Source organism: Chlorocebus sabaeus, chromosome 8 (genome assembly GCF_047675955.1).
Source record: "Chlorocebus sabaeus isolate Y175 chromosome 8, mChlSab1.0.hap1, whole genome shotgun sequence".
Taxonomy (NCBI): Eukaryota; Metazoa; Chordata; class Mammalia; order Primates; family Cercopithecidae; genus Chlorocebus; species Chlorocebus sabaeus.
The window spans coordinates 23326510-23347227 of NC_132911.1; the positions used below are offsets into that span (position 1 = coordinate 23326510).

Below are 20718 nucleotides of genomic sequence, written 5' to 3' on the forward strand. Positions count from 1 at the left end.
AAACTTACTCTTTGACTGCCACTATATGTATCTTCTAGGCTTTCTCACAGTTTTGCTTGGCTGCAAAATCCCCAAATAAGCCAATGTTGAATTTCATCTCCCCACAACCCATCATTCCCCGTTTGCTGCTGGAGATAACGACACAACTCTGTGGATTAGCATCACTACAAAGCCCTGAAGGCTTGCTTTCTACTTTATCAAGAAAAATGGAAACCAAAGGGCATGATTTTCTTCAATATATTTAAATCTTCCCATAATCTTTTCCAATGTACCTGCAGCTCTAGTTTCCTTGCTATTTTCAGCCACCTCAGGGTGCACCTGTGTTCCGGGCCCACGGCCACCTTTGCTGCTTTGCTGTTGTGTCTGTGCTTTTGACCACAGCTTCTATCACTTTGGTACATTAACCTACCCCTCCATCTCTCTCCCTACCTTGGCTAATATCCTTGATCTTTCCGTCTCCTTACAGTTCCTTCCTCTCAGTCTGTAAACATGGTTACTTCTTTCTCATCCTAATAATACCCCAACTCTCCTTTGACCTTGAAACCCCCTTCACCACTTCTCAAACCATGACTGACACCGCTCTTCTGATGTCATGGCATTTCCCTAATAGCCATATCTAAAGGAATTTTTTTTTTTTTTTGTACTGAGTTTTCTCTAGCTTTCTTCTGAATCTGATACTATGAATGACTTTCACCTTCTGAAAATGTTGTACATTGGCTTTCAGAACTCGTTAGTCTCCTGATTTTTCTAGTTCCTTTCTAACCATTTACTAACACTTCCTTCAGGAGCTCCCTGTCTTCTGTCCAGCTTTTTTTTTCTTTTGAAACAGGGTCTCACCCCATCGCCCAGGCTGGAGTGCAGTGGCATGATCATGGCTCACTGCTGCCTCAACTTTTGGGGCTCAGGTGATTCTCCAACTTCAGCCTCCCGAGTAGCTGGGACTATACGTGTGTGCCACCACACCTGGCTAATTTTTTGTGTTTTTTGTAGAGACAGGGTTAAACCATGCTGTTAAGTCTTGTCTTGAACTCCTGGGATCAAGCAATCCACCGTGGCCCTCCTGAAGTGTTGGGATTATAGGCATGAGCCACTGCATATGGCCTTCTGTCCAACTTTTCACTGTTTGTGTTCTCTTGGGTCCTGTCCTTAGCCCATGGTCCTCCATACTGGAAGAACTCATCAAAACCCATGACCTCAATTGCCACCTAGATGTAGGTAGCCTTCAGGTCTCCATGGGGACCCCTAGACATCTATATTCAGCTGCCTCCTAGACATCCTACTCAAGATCCCACAGACACCTCAGCCCAATGTCTCCAACATTAGACTCATTCTCTTCTTAAACCAGTTCTGTTTCTGATGATTTGAATGCCACGTGCACCACCAAATGCCACCCCCCACTCGCCTGCCCGCTGTATCTAAATCACCACCAAGACCTGCCAACTTTTCTTTCTAATTTTTAGATTTGTCTCTTATCTCCATTCCTATTAAAAACATTATGTTTGGGTCTTTATTAATTTTCACCTTACTATTGTCACAGTCTCTTGACTCATCTGTGCCTCTGGTCTTGTTCCTGTTAAATCTACCCTTCATACATCTGCCATGATGATGTGTTTAAAATGCTGATCTGATCACGTCACTCCCCTTTCTTAAACTCCTCCAAAAGCTCCATGCTGTCTATAGGAGAAAGTTCAAACTTCTAACACAGCATGCAAAGCCCAGCACAAACCAACCCCTCCAGATTTCTCTACCTCCTCTGCCCTTTCTTCCTGTCTGCCTGTCTCACATTTATGTTCTAACAATACTGGTGGCCTTGGCATTCTCAGCTCATGCTGGGCTCCTGCTCACATCACACTTCTACTTAGGTGGTCCTCTTGGTGAAGATGGTGTCTTTCCTCTTCCTGCCCTTTCTTTGAATACTTCATACTCATCCTTTAGGACCCAGGTCAGGTGGAACCTCCTCTAGGAAGCCTTCTTGGAGCCCTTAAAGAGCTTCTGCTCAGAGTCCTCCAAAGTCTGCCAATAAATGAGCTCTGTGGTATAATGAAAAGAACAAGGACTGTAGAGGAAGCATGACCTGGATATAAGTGGCAGCACTGAGGCCTTGGGAAAAGTATTTTCCAATTTTGAGCTGCAGTTTTGCCATTTATGTATTGGGGATGATGATATTTAATTTATGGGGATAGTGGAAGAATGATCTTAAATAATGTATGTGTAGTGTCAGGCCTATAATAGGTACTCAGTAAATGGCATTTATTATTGACATACTAATTACTGTGTCTATTGCAATATTTTTTATAACCCACGCGTAGGGGAATCCTCACTTTTCATGCCTTTTAATTCTTGTTTTTAATGCATGAAGCATTACCTGGGAATGTACTGCCTTTTGGGCATGGGCTCTTCTAGGCAGCTGTTGCTAATCAATGGTGACTTTGCCTTTAGAGAGGTGCTGATTGAAGGGTAAGAAATGGATGCCTCTCCAGCCTTGGCTCTGCCACATGATTGAGGAGCAGTTCCTGTGTCTTCCTAGAGTTTTTCAGTCTTTTTCAGACCCAACCCTATGACAGTGGAGGAATATGTCATTTTTTGAGGGGCTGTGTCGATGTCAAAAGAACAGAAGAGGGTGGACTGAATGGAGATGATATCTGTATCTAATGTGCTTGTTCCCTTGTACCTGACCAGGGAGGACATTACAAATGGAGGTCTTTGAAAAGTGGACATTTCAGGTGGTGCTTCCTGTTTTCTGATAGCTTTTCTCTTCCTTTTCTCCTTTACCTTTCACAGAAGACTCCACCATTCCCCATATAAAGTGTATGCCCCCAACCCCTGCACCTTAGAGGTCTGAATGCCTCTTGAACGGGCTGAACATTGATGGGACTTGTCCCAGTTTTCATCGCTGCCTCTGGCTGAGTAGAGTTGGACTTTAATTCTCAAAATAAGGATGGAGGTGGGTGTTCTAATTTCAGTGGAATCTCTCCACAACTTTTAACTAAACTCAAGCTCACCTTATAAAGGCAGGTAACACAGTTGAGGCTTGAGGAAGGTCTATTTCTTCTCCTGGTGTGGTTGACTCAGCCTGTTGCAAAGCAAGAAAACTTATCATTCGTGATGAGTATTCCATTCCACCCTGGTGGCTACCAATGCCCTTAAGCCTCAGCCGGTTGGTAACAGGCTGAGCCATTACACCTGTTTAATTTTTCAAAAAATGTTTTGTAGCGATAGGGTTTTCCTATGTTGTTCAGGCTGGTCTCGAACTCCTGGCCTCAAGTGATTCTCTCTCCTTGGCCTCCCAAAGTGTTGGGATTCCATGTATGAGCCACCACGCCTGGCCCAGTAACAGGTTTAATTAGATTTCTCATAGTTTTAAAATATCCTTTCCATAGAATGGGGGAGGAGAAGTCCTACTTCATTCTGACACAGAATTATCTGTTCATGCGTCTATATTGCAGAGTAGCTTGTGGGTTTCTTCAGGGTAGGGTCTGTGTTTTATTCATCTCAGCTCTCTGTCTCTCTTACAGTGCCTGCCTCATGGAAGGCTTTAATGCATGCTTGTTGACTATATGAATAAATTCCAAAGTTTAATTGGAATTTTTTTGGACTTCTCTTTCTTTTGTATAAATCTGGAGCTTCAACTTACAAGATTTTTTCCTAGCTCAGGTCTCCCCTTCCGGGGGGGCTCAATATCTGTAAGTCAGGTGGGCTTTGGAATTCCACATCAGGCCTGTAGAACATTTCAAAAGGTGGTTGGCTATTGATGCTCATTAATCAACTCAGTAAGTATTTACTGAGGTCCTACAATGTGCTTGGAAATGCATTAGGTGCTGGGACCAAAGGAAGTGAACAAGAGAGAGAGCCCTCCTGGAATCAACAACTTTGCTCTAAAATATTAATCTTTAGGCAACAGGGCAAAGTGAGTTTTAATAAAAGGAGGAACACACCGTGTGACTTCAGAGGAATTCTTCCTTGCTCCAGCTTGATATTTAAAATGGACTTTAGAGTTATATTATTTAGCTCTTCAATGTCTTATATAACATGCTGGACAGATAATATCTACTAGTATGTAACACACTTGTAGGAAAAGATGATTGGAGAGGCTTTGATTTGAGAGAAGAGAAAGACAGTGAAGCTCCCTGGCTATTATGTTTGGAGAAACAGGATGCTCCTAGATGGGGAAGGGAGAGAATGAAGGACCCGGAATTCCGGTGACTGATCTGGAGGAGTAGGGCAAGGCAGTGCAGAGTTGATAGTCACTGGATTCTCAGCTCTGCCACTCGTGAGTGGGTTAACTTCTGGCAACATCTTCAAAATTCTAAGGGTCTGACATGTTTTCATCTATAACATGGAGATTACGACACTCATTTTTGTGAAGTTACTACTTTTTTTACTTTGACAGTTTGCCTAGATCTGTGTGACCTGTAAGCAAAGGCATTATTCTCTGTTGAAATGCAAATACTGCTGAAACATAGAAAACTATTGTTGACCATAGGCATATTGGTAAGAATTGGGGTTTATCAAATAAAAGTGGTCACTTTGGGAAACAGAGCCAAGCACCAAGATTATGCCTCCTAGCTGGGCCAGATGTGTATGTTGAGAAGGGAGGATAAGTGTTTTACAGACATGAGCCAGAGTTTATTCTGCAGTGAGGGGAGGCTTGAGTAGCTATAGTATATAAGGAGGGAAGGAGGGCTCTGCAAATAGGAAAAAGGCCCAGGGTTTGGGATGGGAACATGAACATGAACTTGCTCCTATGCCTCCTTCACAGTATGTTGGGCTCAGTGCATATCTCTATACACATCTGTTTCTATGTTTAACATTTTATGAAATCATCATAGGAATATAAGATGCTTCTATGAGAAAAAGTGTGCATCCATTAAAGGCAACATTTTGCCATAGAGAGATAGAAATACGAATATATAAAGACAGACAGGGAGGGAGGGAGGGAGAGAGAGAGACAGAGAGAAGGGGAAGAAGAAGGGGGAGACACGGGAGAGGAGGAAAGCGAAGGGAGGGAAAGGAAAAAGAAAAGGAAATGAAAGGAAATAAAAAGAAGGAAAATAAAATGAAAGGAAAATATATTTGGTGGTCAATGTTATGTCAAGGGCAATATACCCTATCCTGGTCTAATGGCAACATGAATATCTTGTTCTATTTATGGGTGCCACATTCTATGAAGGACATTTGTAAATCTCAGTATAACTAGGGTTGTGAGAAGCCATTTGAGAAATTACTTAAAAAAAAAAACAAGGATGTTTAACTTGGAGAAAAGTCTCAGGACCTTCAAATGAAAGTTATTTTCAAACATCTGAGGCAGAGTCGTGGGCAGAGGAAGCAGGGGCTTGTCCTCTGTATGTCAGGGAACTCTGGGTGAAGAAGGGTCTGTGAGGGTCAGGGTCTCTTCACCCAGGATCCTGAAGGTCTGGCATGTTGGGGGAGCTTCTGTGTGTGGGAAATTAGGCTAGATGACTCCAAAGTTCCCTTCTGGGTCTAAATAGTTAACCAATTGCTTTGAGTGCAATGAGACTTAGAATAATCTATTATTAAAAATACTTTAAAATCCAGTTATATGTTTATTGCAGCACTATTCACAATAGCAAAGACTTGGAATCAACCCAAATGTCCATCAGTGACAGATTGGATTAAGAAAATGTGGCACATATACACCATGGAATACTATGCAGCCATAAAAAAGGATGAGTTTGTGTCCTTTGTAGGGACATGGATGCAGCTGGAAACCATCATTCTTAGCAAACTATCACAAGAACAGAAAACCAAACACCGCATGTTCTCACTCACAGGTGGGAACTGAACAATGAGATCACTTGGACTCGGGAAGGGGAACATCACACACCGGGGCCTATCATGGGGAGGGGGGAGGGGGGAGGGATTGCATTGGGAGTTATACCTGATGTAAATGACGAGTTGATGGGTGCAGCACACCAACATGGCACAAGTATACATATGTAACAAACCTGCACGTTGTGCACATGTACCCTACAACTTAAAGTATAATAATAATAAATAAATTAAAAAAAAAAAGAAAAGAAAAGAAAAGAAAAAGAAAAAAACTCTATTAAAATGACATTATTTGTGTGATAAAAAAAAATAAATAAAAATAAAATCCAGTTATAAAATACATGTGGATTACAAAAGATTTGGGAAGTTAAGAAAAATATAAATGTGTAGAGAAAGTATTGTTCATAATCCTACGTAATGGTAGCAACTACAGCCAGCCCCTGTATCTGTGGGTTCTGCATCTGCAGATTGAACCAACCATGCATGGAAAATAATTTTTAAAACCCCAATAAATAACAAAAATACAACAATAAAAATAATACAAATAAAAATGACACAATATAACAGCTATTTGTAAAAAAAGATACAAATAAAAACAATGCAGTATAACAACTATCACAATACAGTATAACAAGTATTTAACATTTACATTGTATTAGGTGTTATAAAAAAATCTAGAGATGATTTACAGTATAGGAGAGGATGTGCATAGATTTTATGCAATTACTGTGTCATTTTAGATCAGGGACTTGAGCATTTTAGTATCCAAGGGAGGTCTTGAAACCAATACCTTCAGATAAGGAGGGACAAGAGTCCTAATATTTTGGCATGTTTATTTTCAGTCTTTCCCCCATGTTTTAGGAAAAATTGAGAAGCAGATGAAATCTCTGGTGCTTGCTTCTGCCTTCTCCCTTGCTTCTTTTCTGCTCATCCTTCATCCAGTTCCTTCATACTTTTCCCCATGACCTCATCTTAAAACCTGCTCTAGAGAAAAAACATCACATGACTTTAACAAATATGTTGTGAGATTAAGCCTGTGTGCCATTTCTACCAAAAAAATCTGCCTTCTAATCCTTATACTTGATCATAGAAATAGAAGTTTTTTTCAGCTGAGAGCACTCTTCAAGTACCAAGAGCAGGCACTTAGGGGTGGTGCCAAGGGAAAATGGAGCCTTATGTATGCTCCTGAAGTGGTAATTGCCACTCCTGGATATTATTATTCTCCATATTTATTGGCTCAATCCTTGACCTGTAAACTGTCATTTCTGTCAGCTGAGGTTCGTTCTTGTAAATAACAGAATCTATCCTAGCTAATTTAGGCCAAAAGAGACGTATTGAAGAATGTTGCAGGCTGGGCATGGTGGTGCACGCCTGTAATCCCAGTACTTTGGGAGGCAGAGGCAGGAAGGTCACTTGAGCTCAGGAGTTCACGACCAGCCTGGGCAACATAGTGAGACTTCGTTTCTACAGAAAAAAAGTATAAAAAATTAGCCAGGGATGGTGGCATTCACCTGTAGTCCCAGCTACTCAGGAGGCAGAGGTGGGAGGATTTCTTGAGCCCAGGAGGTCAAGGTTGCAATGAACCATGATTGCATCACTGCATTTTGGCCTCAGACTAAGGCCTTGTTTCTAAAAAAAAAGAATGTTGCATATTTTACAAAATCTCTGGGAGGGCCAGATCACCAGACTGGGTGCTGCACAACTGAGAGTGAGCAGCCCATCCAGGAACGAGGTAGTTAGGACCCACCCTGAGCCATATAATGGAGCTGTCCTGGCAAAAATACCACTGCTGCCACCTTCCCCAACTGTAAATGTGTCTGGTACTGGATTCAGAAGCTCCATCCTAGCACTCAGTTACTGCCTCATGTAATTCTCTTCTGCATCCAAGTCATGTGGATCCAATGGGTCATTTGCCTATAACTGCTGCAAGGGAGTCTGGGAAGTATATTGTTTTTGATTCTACTTTGGGAAGGTGTATTACTCAGGGTTCTCCAGAGAAACAGAAGTAATAGGAGATCTGTCTGTCTGTCTCTCTGTCTATCATCATCGTCATGTCTATCACCTATCTATCATATTCATTATTATCGATCTATCTTCATTATCATCTATCTGTCTATCTGTCTGCCTGTCTGTCTGTAGAACAGGCCCACGTGGTATGGAGGCCAGGAAGTCTCATGATCTGACATCTGCGAGCTGGAGACAGGAAAGCCAGTGGTATAGTCACAGTCTGAGTGTGATGCCTGAGGATCAGCAGAACTGATAGGGTGAGGGTTTTTTTTTTTTTTTTTTTTGAGATGGTGTCTCACTCTGTTGCCCAGGCTGGAGTGCAGTGGCGTGATCTCAGCTCACTGTAAGCTCTGCCTCCCGGGTTCATTCCATTCTCCTGCCTCAACCTCCTGAGCAACTGGGACTACAGGTGCCCGCCACCATGCCTGGCTAACTTTTTGTATTTTTAGTAGAGACGGGGTTTCACTGTGTTAGCCAGGATGGTCTTGATCTCCTGACCTTGTGATCTGCCCACCTTGGCCTCCCAAAGTGCTGGGATTACAGGCGTGAGCCACCATGTCCAGCCGATGGTGTTTATTTCAGTTATAAAATACCTCCAGCAATTTACCTCTTACTATGTGGCCTTGTTGAGATATTTGTATTAATTCTTGTTAAGGACTTTGTATTGACTATAGCCACATTTTGAATAGTCTGCTCCTAGAGTATACTATTAATTAATAGAGTAGCCCAATAATTCTAGTTTTTGCTTTTCAGAACAACCTCTCTTTCTCCTCTTCTCTCTCCCTATAAATATTACAGAAAAGAAAAAATATGAGAACAGTGGATAGAATGTCTATAATGATGAGAAGCATGCACTTCGTGTGTTTTAATCCTAGTCCAAGTGTGAAGTGCTGAGAATTGGGGAATGATGATGTAAGTCCAAAGGCCTGGGAACCAGGAGTGTCAGTGGCATAAATCCCAGTTCAAAGGCAGAAGATTGATGTCTCTGCTTTAGCAGTCAGGCAGAGAGAGAGAGAGAGAGAGAAAGAGAAAGAGAGACAGAGAGAGAGAGAGACAGAGAGAGGAAGAGAGTTCCACCTTCCTCCACTTCTCTGTTTACTCAGGCCCTCAATAGGTTGGTGATACAACCCACATTGAGGAGGACCATCTGCTTTACTCAGTTCATTCATTCAAGTGCGAACCGTGTCCAGAAACACCCTCTCCAGCATCCCCAGAAATAATATTTAACCAGATATCTGGGCATCCCATGGCCCAGTCAAGTTGAAACATAAAATTAACCATCACAGAAGGTGAGACTCATATTGATGGAAGTAACAAAATAGAGAGAAGGCCTTCACAATGTAACATTTTGTCCATGGTTTATACAGGTCATACCTGTGAGTTTTGGGGATCAAATGCTAGGCTTCGAAACTGGAAGTTAACCTCAATATCTGAGCCTTTGTCTGTGCCTTCTGCTAACTGAGGCATCTCCTGGCAAAGGCCTGTGAACCTGTACTTGTGGCAGGATAGCTCCTGTTGCTTTAGTGTTGACTGCTCGTCAGCCCATCTACGGGGCCAAAGCTGGCTTTGGCTGGGTAACATTCTCGTATGCCATATATTCAGTGGAGCTTTGTACCTATTACATGCTTGTGATAATTTTTAAAGAAAAATTTTGATATTCTTTTATTTTAAATGACTGTTATTAAACACTCTAAAAAGGCAAATTTGTTGGATAACTTCATAGCTCTTTAAGATGACTTGTTCTTCTATAATGAAACCAAGTTTTCTTTTTTGAAAAGTCCTTGAAGGTATTCTCCATGCCCTTCTTAGTACTGCAAGAAGTGATTTTTAAAAAAGTAAACTGTGATGTTTGGCTCATTATGAAAATGCTATATGAGTTACAACTGAGTTTATTTTAGATGCAATTCAAATCCTACCTTTACAATTTTATAATGAGGAATTTTATAATGAGTGTCTCTCTGTCTAGTAAGTGGTTGGCTTTCAGGTCAGGAAAGAAACAACTACTCCAGCAACACATCACCCTTCAACTCCTCTTTGGTGCCTTTCCCCAGCAAACCTTCCCACTCAAGCAAAGTCACTATAAATTGGCAACCCATTAACTAGTAAGTACGGTATGTTCCAGGAGTACCACCTCTCCCTCCCGCACCCCATCGCATGGATACTTACTTTTTAATCTGTCAGGAAACAATGAGCTCTTTAAATTATTTGTCTGAATTTACTCTCTGTAAACTAGAAAGGGAACTACATACCAGGAAGGCCAACAACTCGTAAATCTTCCTTGGGGTCAGGTCAACTTTTAGGAAGGAGTGGTTGGATCCAAGGATTGAGTGGATGGAGTGGGTTTGAAAGAACCACTGCCGAGAATCTGAGAGAAAGCACTGATTGAGATTTATGTAAAAGAATTGCCAGGGATCATTGAAGGCTCAGTATTCTTCTCGAGTTGGAAAAAGAAGTGTACAATGTTCAGTTATAAAATACCTCCAGCAATTTACCTCTTACTATGTGGCCTTGTTGAGATATTTGTATTAATTCTTGTTAAGGACTTTGTATTGACTATAGCCACATTTTGAATAGTCTGCTCCTAGAGTATACTGTTAATTAATAGAGTAGCCCAATAATTCTAGTTTTTGCTTTTCAGAACAACCTCTCTTTCTCCTCCTCTCTCTCCCTATAAATATCACAGAAAAGAAAAAATATGAGAACAGTGGATAGAATGTCTATAATGATGAGAAGCATGCACTTCGTGTCATTTTATTCTTCTGAAATGTAGATTTCAATGGTGACTCTTGAAAAGTAAAACACTTTTGAATTCCTTTTCAGGTGGAGAATTGTTGGAAGTACTTTGGACCTTGTGCTTTGTTAGTTAAATAGTTTTAGCATTCCTTAGAAACCAAAGAGTTTTATAGACATCTCAGTTAGGAAATTTTGTGGAAAGTATTTCTTCATATATGGGACACAGAGCAGAATTTTTAGCAGAATTTATATGAAAATATTTTAGAACTGAGATTAAACTGGTGTCATGACACATGGTTTGCACATAAACAACTGATACAATACTTTTAAAGCATTCCTCTCTATATTTTCAAAGCAGATGGTCTAAAGGCATCTGTTTTTGTTTAATTTTTTTTAATGGGGACATTTAAAACAATCTCAATGAAACAAACCTAGGAGTACAAAAAAGAATCAAGGAGCAGAAATTGAAGACCTTAAAATCCTACCTCAAAGAGGCAATCACTGTTAATATTTCCTTTCAATCTTTTTTCTATTTATGTTTTAGGTAGTTGCTATGACCTATGGTATCAGTCATGATAGACTTGGTTGTGATGTGGTAATACTCACCTCCAAGTTTCGATCGTGCAAGAGTACAGTTGCTTATTTCTCACATGTGCTACATGTCCTTTGCAGATTGATTGGAGGCCCTGTACCCATGTCATTATTGCCTTTACTCAGAGTAATCACAATCTGGAACTTTTCTGGTTACCACTGTATGGCGAAAAGAGTGCACTGAATGGCCACACACTGGAAATTAAACATTTGCACAGGAAATGACACGTATTGCTTATGCTCACAAGTCAATGGCAAGAATTGATCACATGGCCTAATCCAACCACAGACCCCCATTATATCATGCATACTTTATTAAACAATGAAACTATTATTAAATAACACTTATAAAAGTTAGTTTGTTATTGTATGAAACCTACAAAATTATATATCTTTTCTTTCTTTTTTTTTTTTTTTGAAACAGGGTCTCACTCTAGCCCAGGCTGGAATGCAGTGGTGAGGTCTTGGCTCACTGCAACCTCTGCCTCCTGTGTTGAAATGATTCTTCCACCTCAGCCTCCTAGGTAGCTGGGATTACAGGTGTGCACCACCATGCCTGGCTAATTTTTGTATTTGTAGTAGGGACAGGGTTTCACCATATGGGCCTGGTGGGTTGAAATTATATATCTTTTCAAATTAGTCTAAAGTCATATTTTCAGTGAATTCCTATTGGATTGTCAAGGGTTCATTTGTATTGGTTACATTAATAGAATTTGGTGATGGAAAGGAATTTTTTCCCCCACTTTAGATGTTTCCTTCCATGGGGTGGGGATTCACCAGCTTGACGCTGTTGTCCTTTAGTTACTTAATTTGATTGGTGAGCTTGGAAGGAGAAATTGGGCTCCGTAACTGAGGCCTTCCTGGTTCCTCTCCCTTGAGAGGGAGCTGCCTGTAGGAAGTGTAATCTCTTCTTCTCCCCATGCTGTTGGAGGCAGTCTACCCTGGCCTAGCTGGGGTGACCCATCACCCAGGTTTGCTCAGGACTTAGGGGTTTCTTGGGATGTGGGGCTTTCAGTGCTAAAACAAGGATAGCATCTTCTTGTGATTTCCTGGTAAAATATGGAAAATTCTGGGATCCAAGATGAGGAAGCCTATTTGTTCCATTATCTTAGCCACCACATTCTCTACTGTAATATTTATCAGTAATAAAGATAATAATTTAGTCTCTCATTAAAGAGAGGTTTTACTCTCATTTCTCAGTTGTCCCAGAAGCCAGGCCAGTAAGAGAGATGTTCTTTAGGGGGCCTCTTAAACCTGAATGCTGGGATTAGCACTGTCCTCATTTGCCCTTTCCCCACATAGATCGTACTATGGATGTATCTGGCAGCCTCCACAAATAATGAATCCAGATCTGAAGTTGCACTTCTCCAAGATAAACATCCCTATGGGACTAATAAACTTGATCTAGTTGAGGTCTAAGATCAGAGTTTATTTATCTATTTGGCTTCTGTAGTGTAATTTCTCCAAAGCCCGATAATGTTTAGATAAACAGACCCGTTGTGATTAAGGGGGAGGGGGTCAGATCAAAGTAGAGGCAGAAGGGCAGGGTGAGAAGAAATCAGTCAAGAGGATGAGAAGGAGGACAGTCACTCGGACAGCCACTTCACTTTGAGGAGGGTCCCGGTGGTAGGCAAATCACAGAGCAATTTCTGATTCTTGAGTGCATGAGGCACCCTTGACACTATAGCTGAATTCACTTCAAACATGGAGAACTGAGGGAAGCAGCAATAAGTCAGTGGACACTCCTGCTTTTCATTTATTTTTAAAATTAATTAATTAATTATTATAAATTTTTTTTGAGACAGAGTCTTGCTCTCTCACTCAGGCCGGAGTGCAGTGGTGCAATCTTGGCTCACTGCAACCTCTGTCTCCCGGGTTCAAGCAATTCTCATGCCTCAACCTCTGGAGTAGTTGGGACTACAGGCACCCGCCACCAGGCCTGGCTAATTTTTGTATTTTTAGTAGAGACAGGGTTTTGCCATGTTGGCCGGGCTGGTCTCGAACTCCTGACCTCAGGTGACCCGCCCATCTTGGCTTCCCAGAGTGCTGTGATTACAGGCATGAGGCACCACGCCCGGCCATACTCCTACTTTTAGGCAGAAACATTGTCACATATGCAACTTTCTTTTACTTTCCATAAATCACCAAATATTTCAGTTTAAGCAAGAATAACAAGAAACAAAACCTCCTTCGAACATTTAAATGTTCATCTGCTTTGCATATTTGTGTACTTGTCAGTTTTACAAATAGGGTCCCTTAAATATTTTTAAGAATTACCATGGCTGGTGTTCAGCTGCTTTTACCATGTCCTTGCAATGATGACATGCGTAAGGTTTGGCAACTGGGATAGCACAGGCCCAGGCCAATCAGCACAGATACTAGGTACAGATCACTGGTATGGCCCTGCAGGTGCATGCAAGCTGCAAACCAGCCCTATATATATGGGAATATGTGAATTGTCTTGTTAATACCTCTTTGTGGGTAACTTGGATTCCTAAATTTTCTGGCTAATTCAGAGTCTCCTAATCTAACCTACTCTCTGGAACACTAAGCCTCTCATCTTTTTATGTTTCCTTCTTCTAGCATGGGATTTCTCAAAGAGTGATGCTCTAGACACTTTGTTACTCAGACCTGTTGAGCTGGAATTCCTGGAGTGGGGGCTGGGCATCTGCCTGTTCACAGGCTCCTCAGGTGATTCTGATGCAGCTCACCGAAGTGGGAGGACCCCTCTCCATGTGACTTTCTCCGTTTATAAAGCGACACTTGGAATGTGACTGCATCTACCTCCAGCTGTCCTTCTCTCCCCTGCCTTTCATTTTATAATTTTCTCTCTTAAAGGCTGACCCTTATTATTGTTTGACATTTTGAGATCATCAAACATAATCTAAGCAATCATTCTTTTCATTGTCTCAGAAGCAGTCAAGTTTATTGAGAGTAAACATAAGCCTTTTCCAAAGATAAGACCCACAGACACAGTCTTTGGTCTCATTTTCTTGTCTGCAGAGATTTTTCTCTTTTAAAGCTCTACAGATTAAAACAAAAGGAGAAGTGAAATCAGCCTCCCCCAGTCCCAATCCATGTCTTCTTCCCCTTTTCTGGAGGGAAGGTGGGAATGATGTGCTAATTCTTTTGTTAGAAACAGTAAAGGCAGGTGTTAATTTTCCTCCCCACTGCCTGCTGGTCAATTTCATGGTCAATGAGTTTATGCACATATTTATTCTACTTTAGGCAAAGGTTATCAACAGGGCTGGTGGTTTCTGTAACAGCTGATCAATGTCTGGTTTTAAAGTAGGTTTTAGGATCTTCTGGCAGTTTGTGGAGTTAGAATGACATTAGCTACGTTTATGAGTTTGCTGTCAGATGTCAAAAATGCCCACCATGTCTTCTAAAATGGATCCCAATTGGACCTGTGGAAGAATTTCAGACAGAGACCTTTGCAGACTGACCAAGCTAGTTGTGAGCATGATTTCCATGGACAAGCAGGTACCACACCATTTCTAAGTTGCCTGCTTTATGCCAGTGCTCTAGGGGTCTAGGAGAAGGTAAGAATTGGTTCTTGATCTTTTAATGAAACTGAAGACAAATGATCAATATGCATGAAATGAGAGAAAAACAACAAAAGGCAGCAGAAGATTATATTATCCAAATCATAAGTGCTGTAGGAGCTCAAAGGAGGGATGAACCACTAGGCACTAGAGTGGAAAGGCAAAGCTTCTCTGGGAAGATAAACATGAACTTCACCTTGAAGGATTTGAGAGGGCAGAGGGGAAAAGGAAGGATATTGTTGACTCAGGAGAACCTGAACAAGGCACCAGCCTTGTTCTGTGTGGGGATCAGCTTGCCCACAGCCAGTGCTCACTTTGGGGTCTTCAGGGAATAGGCTGAGAGAACCCCAAAAGACATGCAGAGAGGCCAAAAGCAAACAAGACAGGAGATGGAAGTCCAGTGTTTCTCAATGGGAAAAGTGATGTGTTTCAAGAAGAGCTTTTGTGGTCCAGGTGAAAATTGCTTTATGATCCCGGATTTCACTGTAGTTCAACAGCTTAGCAACTGCATTGCTGAGCTTTTAGGAGTTGCACTTCCACTCAGAGCTGCATTTCCCTCTTCTACTTATTTTCCTGATTTTTTGTAGCCTTTTCTTATGTCTTGGCTTTGACCAGTCAGAAAGGATGTGTCCTTGTGTTGAAGCAAGTTTCTAAGTCTGGTCCAGGTGCTCACCCTTCAGTTGCTGGATCATGGGAAGTGTGGGTGGCTCTAGGACAATGTTTGGGAAAGGAGAGTCAGAGAACTCTCTTTCTCTCTCTCTCTCTCTTTTTTTTTTTTTTTTTTTTTTTTTTTGGGAGATGGAGTCTCACTATGTTACCTAGGTTAGTCTTAAACTTATGGCATCAAGCAGTCCTTCGACTTCAGCCTACCAAGTAGCTGGGATGATAGGTGAGAGCCACCATGTCTAGCTTCATTAGCCATTCTTTCAAACCAACCATTAGGGTCATATAGAAATATTTTAACAGCTAATGCAGCTAAGGAGACTGATGAGTTAGTTGATATTTAGTTCTTGGTGATAAGTTTCTCCATTTTATAGCAAAAGTGGAGTGGAGAGGCTGAACGATCTAAATCATACAACAATGAAAGATAAAATCATGGTTCTGTATTAGATTTATCCTTTGGTCTCTAGATCCTATTTTCACCTTGTTAAAAGATTTCCTGAATTTCAATTTACAATAGCAAAGACATGGAATCAATCTAAATGCCCATCAATGGTAGACTGGATAAAGAAGCTGTGGTACATATACACCATGGAATATTATGCAGCCATAAAAAAGAATGAGATCATGTCCTTTGTAGGAACATGGATGGAGCTGGAGGCCATCATCCTTAGCAAACTAACGTAGAAACAGAAAACCAACTACCACATATTTTCACTTATAAATGAGAGTTAAATGATAAGAACACATGGAAACAGAATGGGGAATAACACACACTGGGCCTTACCAGAGCGTGGAGGGTGGGGGGAGGGAGAGGATCAGGAAAAATAACTAATGTGTACTAGGCTGAATACCTGGGTGATGAAATAATCTGTATAACAAACCCCCAGGACGTGAGTTTACCTATGTAACAAAGTTGCACATGTACCCCTGAACTTAACGCTAAAAAAAAATGTGAGGGAGAATAAATTGTTCTGTCTCAAAAAAATATTTTTCAGAAAACGTTTGAATGTGAATGGGAGAGGAGAGTAGAAATGGGAAGGAACAAGAAGATTCCAGAGGAGTAACGTAACGAAACATTCTCAATCCACAAATGACTGCAAAGCAGGTAACTCCAGGTCTGCTGGGAAGCCAAGCTTGGGAGGTATTTGTACCAATGAAGAACTCTTGCAGCATCTCATTATTGAATGGGTGAATAAATGGTGAATGGATTAGAAAAGAAGGACAAGGACCTGAAGAGGGAGTTCAGAGACCAAGTTCTGGCTCTAGAGTGAATAGGCAAAGCTTCTCCAAGAAGATGAACATGAACTTCACCTTTAAAAATTTGAGAGAGCAGAGGGCAAAAGGGAGGACACTGTTGACCCAGAAGAACCTGAACAAGGCTGGTCTGTGTGGGGAACAGCTACTAGACAGCTGTGAAATCACGGGCAAATCTATTTTTCTGGAATTTTCTGGAACCGGTGGCAAATTTCCTTATGAAACTTATTTCCTTGGGGATAATTATTCCTCAAATGGTGATAATTATTTCTGCATTCCCTCGGGGGAGGGGAGGGTTGTGGGATCAGTTGTGATGGTGACTGTGTACACTTGTGAGCATTAAAAGCTTCAGGCAAGAGTAAAATTCTTCATGTCCTTCCACTCTAGCTTGCTTTGTAACTTTCTGTGTGTTTTCCAGATAACCAGAGTCCTGATGATTAACTGCCGTCAGTGGAACTGCCTGTTTTTCCTCAAGTGGATCTTTCCTTCTATGCAAAAGCAGTTGAAGTGGGTGTCTGTACGCTATGTCCTAGCCCTGTGCCGATTTCCTATTGAGGTCGGTGGGCCCTTGTCGGGCAGTGGAGATGTCTCACGGACTTTGAGCTCCAAGGCCTGCAGGGGCTTCTTGGGCAGTTATCACCAGTGTTGTCCTGTCATCTGATGGTTCCTGGGGTCATGGTTGCATGGAGACCTGGGAAAACAGACCGTTGACCACAAGAGGCCCGAGGCCTCTGACCGCTGACCAGGAGCCTGAATTTCTCCCAGCCAAATGGCCCCTGGTAACCTGAACAATCTGGGAGATGAGTTGGATATTAGAGCGGCCTCCCACGCAGGTTGAGTCATGGAGCAGCCAGAATGTCCTCCTGTGCAAGGGCTATTGTGACCTGGGGTCAGGATTGTTCTGACTTCAGTTTCCTTTACTTTCATAATCATTTCCTGGCAGTCCTCTCCCTGACATGAGAAATCCTGGCCTCTGTTTATGGAACTTGTGGGCCAACTTAGATATATTGGGGTCCTGATGCTCTCAGCAGGGGAACATCATGTTGGTAAGATTCAACTAAGAACCCGTGTGAATGTTAGGCAAATGGTAGAGGAGCTTGGATATGGAACTAGAACATCTAAGTCCAAGTTCTAGCTGCAACACTCTCACCCTGTACCTGTGAATGCCGGGGAAGCCCAGCAAGCCACTCAAAGCCTTATGAGCTGCACTTTCCTCATCTTACAGTGGAAATGAGAATCTATGTTCCCTGAAGTTTGTCATAAAGATCAAACTGGATGTTTGAGGAGGTATTTTCAAATCAAGTCACCACGAATGGTGTAGGGTAAGGGGTTTTTTTCCTTATGGCAACATGAGGGATGCATTGGGGAAAAGGGGAGCACTAGCCCCTCAGATACCGCTATCGTGAAACTTTTGGGATATTGTCAGAGCCCCAAGGATAGCACTGGGTCAGCTTCACTAGTCTGGCAAACCTCTGGGAAGTATGTTCTGCTGGATGGGCAAGCAGGTCCTCAGGGTAAAAGAGGAGGAAGTAGATTAAGCAGCGTGATCTTTAGACACACCTGGGAATTATTTGTATTGCCAGGGAAATAGTTGGTACTGCTGCTATTTCTCTTTTCCCTTTGCAGGCTGGCCTTGTGGGTGTGCAGATGTCTTTTTCAGGGCTAATGTGATGGAATGGTGGTGTAACTTAGTGTGAACATGCCGTGGTGTGTGAGCTCTTCACGTTCCTGTCTAGAGATAGCCGAGGCTGGTTTTGAAGAAGGGAAAGCTGGCTCATGTGTGACTGTTCACTTACCTGCCCTTAATGTCACTTCCAGAAAAGGTAAAATTGCTCCATTCCCAGAAGAGGCCAGCAAGGAGCTTGCTCCTGGGTTGGTTCAGGGTTGTGTCTCAATGGGCATCTTTTCAGAGCTAGGTTGGAGCCAAAATCTACTTTGCCGAGTCCCCTTTTCTAGGTGTGTTCAAAGGGATATAAAATCCATGTTTGGGACCCATTACACTTGTTCACCACGGACCATTTGGCAATCATTTTTATCCCAGAATGATTTCCTGCCTTGGAGTGAGGCCCATCCAGGGCAGTGGGGTTTCCTCTTTGCTCTGCTCTTGTCTTGCAGAGTGACCTGGGTTAACCTATCTGTCCTTTCTGTTACTCATATCTTTAGCCTTAAAAGATGATGTCCTTTTAATTTAGAAAACAAAGCCAAACAACCTCCCCCGCCCCCGCAAACCACTAATCTTTCAAAACATAAAAAAATGTGTCTTTTGAAAAGAGGAAATTGCTTTTTATTAGGTGTAAAAACCAACAAAAAAAGCTCCCAACATCTCCAGAGGCCTAGGAGTTGCCATGAACCGCTGACCCCATTCCGTTAGGTTGGCAAACAGCCTCCCCAAGCCCGCCATCCAAGCAAAACGGTGAGCTTGACTTGTGCCACAGAACAGCCTTGCCTCACATCGAGACACGTTTCCACATCCTCTGGAGGGTGCCAGCGTAGCCTTGGCACATGTCTTTTGTAAGGGACATTCATTTGTAAATTCAAAAGTATGCTGGAGTGATCTTGAAGGACAGTAGTGTAATCACATCATTTAAGAGATGAAGAAACTGCAGCTCAGAAGAGGAGTCATTTGCTCAAGCCACATGTGGGTCTGTGGAAGACCTGGGACTGGAACCTCATCCTTCAGAGCAATGCTGTTGCCACAAAGTCCTTAGAGACTTGAGAAGGACTTTCCAGGTGGCGGGACATAGTCACTGCTCACCAAACCTTCCGGGTGTCCCCCAGTATTCCTTAGTAGTCAGGTTGGGGCTGCCTGACTAGACCTGGCTAATGATGTCCTAGCAGAAGTGAGCAAGAGGTTCACCTTTGTTGTGTTGGGCCATTGAGATTTTGGAGGTATTTTTATTACTGTAGCATAACCTAACTTTATGCAGATCTATACAAAAACTAACTTTGCAAAACCATCTCAGAAGAGCTGACTCTGAAGTTAAAACAATGTCTCACTTAAGGAGTGATATTTTTTATTGAATGGGGGGCAGGATAGTATGATAGTTTTGAGACTTTTCTTTCTAAAGCTTGGGCATCTGGATGCTAAGATGTGTATCTCACATCCACCACTTATTAGCTGTATGATTTTGGGCGATTGACTTGACTTATTGTGCCTCAGTTCCTCATCTATATAATGGGAATAACAATGATAACTCTATCATTGACTTGTTGGGAGGATCAGAGAGGATAACACATGGAAAGCCCCCTCCCCGGCCTTTTTTATTTTTGACAGTCTCACTCTGTCACCCAGGCTGGACTGCAGTGGCATGATCTTGGCTCACTGCAACCTCCGCCTGCCGGGTTCAAGCCTTTCTCCTGCCTCAGCCTCCTGAGTAGCTGGGACTACAGGCACGTGCCACCACACCCAGCTAATATTTGTATTTTTAGTGGAGACAGGGTTTCACCATGTTGGTCCAGCTGGTCTCGAACTCCTGACCTCAAGTGATCCACCCGCCTTGGTGTCCCAAAGTGCTGAGATTACAGATGTGAGCCACTGAGCATGGCCAGCACATGGAAAGCTCTTTTTGCAGTACTTAGTGCAAAGTAAGCTTTCAATATATATGAGCTTGTATTATTTACTGAAGATACACACCCTGAAAAAGGCATTGGCCAGATTTTTCAGATGCTTTAGGAATGAATTGTCTTAAATCCCATCTTCAAGGTACTTGTCATGTATTATAAGGCAGTAGCCCAGCAGCTGGATGAAAACCCAGTTTACAGCCATGGAAAATATGGACCCTCTGAGCACCACAGTTGGGGGTTGTATCAGAGACCCCCAAGTTCCAGCTTCTTTATGTGACAGCTTTACCCAAGTTCCTGGAGTCTCTAGGATGGTGTTGGAGTGTATCTCACAGAGGAACACATTCAATTTTAGTACTGACAAATATTTGCTCTTCGTAAAAGATTGTTATTTGAACTTAGATTCTGTGGTAGCCAATATAAGTAGAAGATTTCAACATACCTAAGGGCCATGGTTGAAATTAATGAGTACTCTTCTTTGGGAAAAAAAAAAACCTTACAAGGGAAAAATAATAAAACACTACATAAAACTCTGTTTCCAAATAAATGGATCGCATACCCTGGCTTTACTAAA

The 20718-nt window shown here is 42.1% G+C and overlaps 1 long non-coding RNA gene across 1 annotated transcript in view; it reads left to right on the top strand.

Annotated features, from left to right (window-relative positions):
- The window catches only part of LOC140712184 (uncharacterized), a 96767-nt gene extending 76049 nt beyond the window's left edge, over window positions 1-20718 (top strand). Inside the window, exons 2-3 of the long non-coding RNA XR_012093666.1 lie at window positions 16325-16434; window positions 17002-20718. This is a non-coding gene — a long non-coding RNA (uncharacterized lncRNA). The remainder of the gene's footprint in view (window positions 1-16324; window positions 16435-17001) is intronic.